The sequence below is a fragment of the Crocuta crocuta genome, unplaced genomic scaffold (genome assembly GCF_008692635.1).
Source record: "Crocuta crocuta isolate KB4526 unplaced genomic scaffold, BGI_CrCroc_1.0 scaffold158, whole genome shotgun sequence".
NCBI classification, from domain to species: domain Eukaryota; kingdom Metazoa; phylum Chordata; class Mammalia; order Carnivora; family Hyaenidae; genus Crocuta; species Crocuta crocuta.
The window spans coordinates 614,818-620,875 of NW_027532590.1; positions in this window are offsets into that span (position 1 = coordinate 614,818).

Genomic DNA, 6,058 nt, shown 5'->3' on the forward strand with positions numbered 1-6,058 from the left:
TCCCACGTAGCATGGAGACACTTCTCACTTGGCACTTACAGATTCCAGCTCATCACGGTGTGGCCAAGATCCTCTGTTTTTACCACTATTGCAAAATTATCTTCCCATCACATTTCTCAGAGAAACATGAATCTAGACATTTTCACCATGACATTTGTCATATTCATGCAATTCCAAACAATAAAGGTAAATCAGGTATTTCAGGATAATAGTAAAACTCCAGTGAAATTCTCTGGTTTTGTTTATGTTTCTTATAGTCCTGGTCGAAATAGCTGTTAGAAAATACTGTTTTTACATGTAAGTTGATAAAATCCCAGGACTTTTGGACATTGAGATAATGAAAAAAAAGCCTCTGTATCAGATAGCCCTCTATAAAGTCTATAATAAGCAAATTACGTAGCAAACTTATAGTTCAAAGCAGACAGAACAAATCCTTTTCTTTTTTATGTCAATTGGTTAGTTGCTAAGGAAACTGGTTGAAAGTTATTTATTTCCTTTATCTCACGTATTTTGATGTTCTGCAGGAAGTTATCACTGTCAATTCATTGTGTTTCTCAGGAACTGCCTACCCTCGTCTACACACAAAACATCAGTCACCTGAGATCAGTTATTTGTATGTTTGGTTATAATAGAGTATACTTAAGTTGACTAAACATTTGCATTGTGACAATTTCTGTTGTGGTGGTTTTTTTCTCTTGATGTGGAACAGTTTTGACTGCTTTAAAAGGGCACCCAGCTCTAGCTGTCTTCATTTGGGCTGTGTCAAAATCATCACTGCCAGGGTCATTAGTGCATTTTATGTGTTGGAATAGTTTGTTTGCAGATTTGGCACTGTGTCGAGCACAGACTTGGAGTTCTAATTCTGTTGAAAGCAATATGCTGTGAATGCCCAAACCCCAAAAAGACAAAATATGAGTTGAAATCTGGCCCCATGCTGAAGCCACAGCATTCAGGTATTTATAGTTGATACTAAACATTCAAAATAATGGGCTTCGGTATAAAATTTAGAATGACTGGCATTCAAAGTATGTTTAATATTATTAAATAATTTAAAAATTTCTTCTTTAAATTCAGAGTGGTGGCCTCCAGGTAAGATGATACTTTTAATGTTTGAGATTGCCATTTGACACGTGTCACATTTATATAATCCAGTCCCTCTTCACAGGAAATAGAATATTAAGCATGAGTTTTAGCTGTCAAAGAATATTCACTATTATAACTTCTATCTCTAGAAGTGAAAAGAGATGTGGGAATAAGAAGTCAAGAATATTTCCATGACTTTGAATTCTAAAAATGTGACAAAGAAAATGACTTTAAAAATAATCTTTATATTTTTTAAATGTGTTGTTATATTACTATCTGAGAAAAAGTAATGTAGTGAGGTCAGCTAACCCCATCAGAGGCAAAATTTGAATTTCCTGTATCTACATGTAGAGTTGGCTGGCCTAACAGCCTCATGTTAGTTAAAGTAAGAGACAGACTTTTATTTCTCTGGTAGGCATAAAGGCCTACCATGATATGATAAGGCATTTGTATAATATTATCACTTTTAAAAATAATTCCAAGTATACTTATTCTATAAAAAGCAAACTGAATTTATGAAGGATGGAGGGAAGTCCTCTTTTATCATACTTAAAATGCTCTTAGATGTGAAGTTCTCAATCAAGTTTATATGATGATGTGTGTTTTGGGGGCTGAGGCTGTTTGGAAGGCTTTGCTTATTGTTTGTACCAGTATCATGTTTCAGAAATTCTTGGCATCATGGTAGGCACTATTTTACAGTATGTTTCTTATTTTCTTGTTGCTTGTAAGGAAGAATGACCTCAATGTGAGTTTCATTTCATATTTACTTGTAAAGACTATACTCATGTTTTCTTGATAAATACTTCTATTTTATTAACTAAACATACCACCAAATTGAACAAAAGTTATGGAGGCTGATAATGTTCATATGTATGTATCAAATTCTAATTAGGATATAATGGCCCAGAAATACAATTAGAAAGGAGCTAAAGATAAGTTACTTTTTGCTTTTTTACTTTTTAGTTTCACTATTTAAAAAATTTATTTAAATTCAAGTAAGTTAACATACAGTGTAGTATTGGTTTCAGAAGCAGAATCCAGTGATTCATCACTCACAATGACACCGAGTGGTCATCCCAACAAATGCCCTTCTTAATGCCCCTCACAAATTTAGCCCACCCACCCAGCCACTCATCACCCCTCCAACAAACCTCAGTTTGTTCTCTGTATTTAAGAGTCCCTTAAGGTTTACCTCCTTCTCTGTTTTTATCTTTTCATTCCTTTTCCTTATTTTTATCTGTTTTCTTTCTTAAATACCACATATGAAGGAAATCACATGATATTTGTCTTTCTCTGACTCACTTATTTCACTTGGTATAATACACTCTAGTTTCATCCATATTGTTGGAAATGGCGAAGTTTCATTCTACCAGTCATTTAAAGAAGAGTTAATACCTATTCTTCTCAAAATGTTCCAAAAAAATTGGAAGGAAAGCTTCCAAACTCATTTTTTGAAGCCAGCATTACCGTGATTCCAAAACCAGACAAAAACCCCACTAAAAAAGAGAATTACAGGCCAATATTCCTAATGAATCTGGATGCAGAAATTCTCAAGAAGATACTAGTAAATTGAATTCAACAGTACATTAAAATAATTACTCACCATGATCAAGTGGGATTTATTCTTGGGATGCAGGATTGGTTCAATATTCATAAATTAATCAATGTGATATACCACATTAATAAAAGAAAGGATAAGAATGATTTGATCTTCTCAATAGTTGCAGGAAAATCATTTGACAAAGTTAGATTTTTTTTTAAATAATAATAATGTAGTTGAGCAATTTACTTATTATTGAGCTTCTTGGAATCTAAGGTAAGTAAGTAAATGTCAATCTATAGTACTTCTGTTTTTTAAGAACAATCTGCACATTATTTTTCCACATTTCTTAAGCTAATAGCAAACCCTCATGAATAGTAAATGCATTTTACCAACTCAGTGTAAACAGTAAGGGAAAAAGCTTAAAGCAAGTAGTAAAGCATATACCAGAGCTGTCTAAACCAGAAGACTTGCACACAGAAATTTCATCCTGACTCAATGATTTCAGCAAAAGTATTTTAGAAAATATACTTTAAGAAATCTCCCATTTATCCTTAACTAGTGAAAAACTGAACAGGAAATTCAGGATTAGGTCATTAAAAAGAAGGTTATTGTTAATTGTAGGGGATCCCAAACCCTAGGCATTGTTTTTCAGGTTTAAAAAAAAGCAAGCCAGAATTTCCACTAGATATGCATGAGAAAGAAAGAAAGAAAGAAAGAAAAAAACCCAATAGATTTTTCAAAGGAGTCCATAGAATAAAGGAAATAAGGATAGGATAAAGAGATAATTTGGAAAAGATCCCTATAGAAAGGAAACAAGCAAGACATACTTACTTGACATCTATTTTGAATTCTCATGAAAATAAAAGATAGTATAAATTCTGAAAACTACTTAAAAGACAATAAATCTAGAATGTTTTAAAGAAAAATTTTTATAGAAATAACTATAGTTAACACTATAAAAATGTAGATAATTTGTGGATAATTTTATAATATTTAGGTCAGTGACAAAGATGTAGCTATAGGTCCTTTGTGCTATAGAAAATAGATTCACTAACGTTACACAAATAATTGTAAGGGTGATCTTATTATCGAAGTATATGTGAAAAGGAAGTCAGGTTTCTTGGGAAAAGAATAGACAAAAATCAGTCCTAATGAGTAAAAGAGGGACCTGAGTGCACGTTGACATTACAAAAACTAGGAAGTAATTTTGTCATCTGGTCAACAAGATTTAATTTGTACTTCACTATATATATTGGGTTCTCCAGAGAAACAGCCAATAGAATGTGTGTGTGTGTGTGTGTGTGTGTGTGTGTGTGTGTGTGTAAAGAGATTTATTATAAGGAACTGGCTCACATAATTATGAAAGAGAGCAAGTTCTATTATATGCAGTGAGAGTTGTTGGCAAGCTGGGGACATAGCAGAGCTAATGGTTTAATTCTAGTTGGAGCGTGAAGTACTGAGACCCAAGAAGAGCCAATGTTTCAATTCATGTTTGAAGGCAAAAAGAAAGCTAATGTCCCAGTTTGAAAGCATTCAGGCAGGAAGAATTCTGTCTTACTTGGGAAAGAGAGTCATCTTGTTTGCTCTATTTAGGCCTTCAACTGATTGGACAAGTCCCACCCACTGTAGGGAGGACAATCTGCTTTACTTGGTCTACTGATTCAAATGTTAATTTTGTCTAAAAACACTCTCACAGAAACACTCAATAATATCAGGAGCTCTTATTTTGCAACTGGCTTTTATAGAGGTGAGATATTGGAAGTCCATTTGAAAAATATTTTTGTATACATTTTCCTTTTTTATTATATAAGTAAAAAAGTTCATAATATAGCAGTTTTATGTATTAGCTTGACTACTGGGCCACAGGATACACAGCTATTCGATCAAATGTTATTCTGTGCTCCTTTCATGAGTTGAAAACTTATGCCCACACAAAAACCTGCAAAAACCAGCTTTATTTATAACTGCCATAATCTGGAATTAAATAAAATATCCTTTGATATGTGAATTGATTAATGCGGTATATCTATACAAGGTAATATTATTCAGTGATAAAAAGAAGTGAGTTATCAATCCACACAAACGCATGTAAGAGTCTGTAGCCTTAGAGTAAATCTTGAAATCAGATAGTGTGAATTCCCAGACTTTGTTGTTCTTAAATATTGCATTGGCTATTCTGGGTCCTTTGCCATTCCATATAAACTTGAAATCAGTTTGTTTGATATTCATGAAACTACTTACTGGGATTTTGTTGCACTTGTAGATCAAGTTGAGGAGAACTGACATCTTAACAGTATTGAGTCTTCCTCTCCATGGACGTGGAACATCTCTTTTTTTAAAAGGCTTCTTTGTTGTTTTTTTAATTTCAAATTCGAATGGTTCATTGCTGGTATATAGGAAAGCAATTTGCTTTAATGTACTAATCTTGTATTATGCAACCTTACTATAATTGTTTATTACTTTTAGAGTTGGTCTACTTTTCATCCATTTTTGAACCATATTAAATTACAAATGTTAACTGATATTCTTATTATTTTAAAATAGGTATTAAAAATCTGTCATTCTAACCTTCCAGATTTATGAGTGTAACAGGAGACCATTTAATATAAACAGTTTATAAAGAACTCTGCTAAGTATTGTTCAACAAAGTAAAACCACATTGAATCCATTTAAAGCATTTTCAATCCAGTGGAAAAGAAAAACATAACTGTTTCAGTTATCCATGAAATGCATAACAATCCACCTGAAATCTTAGTGACTTAAAACAATGACTTATTTTGCATGATTTTGTGTTGAACATGTCATTCTTTTGCCCTATGTGGTAGGAAACTGGTGAATGGGCTGGGCTAAAAGGTTGAAGAGGATCTCTCTCATGTGTTTGGGTCTTGGTGATGACCATGAGTTAGAGCACTTCAGTTTTCTTTAAGTGGTCCCTTTCTACATCTGGTATACAATCTTTCAGTGTTTCTCTACATGAGCCCTCTTTGAAAAGGATAGTCTAGAAGTTCTTTTAGTATAATAACTTCTTGTAATCTAAGAGGAGGGTTTCTAAGAAAATAAAGGCCAATGTTCAAACACTTATCAAATATCTGCCTGTATCATATCTGCTAAAGTCCCATTTTACAAACAGTAATGTCTCCAAGTCCAGTGACTTTGTAGGAGAACATCAATATAACATAAGACATGAAGAGTTTGAATATACCTTTAGTAAGGTATATTCATTGGACTGCATTGTAACAGTTAACCACATACCTGTAACTACAATATAAAGGGAGAGTGATTATTGTTTTATAGTGGGATTAAAAAGTCAGGAGTGGTTATCTCTAAGTAAGGAATAATGTAGGCCTGTGATGAACATGAGACTTGAGATTGATAAGATTTTATTTTTTTTAATTTTTTAAAAAATTTTTTAAAAATTAAAATTTTTGTGCT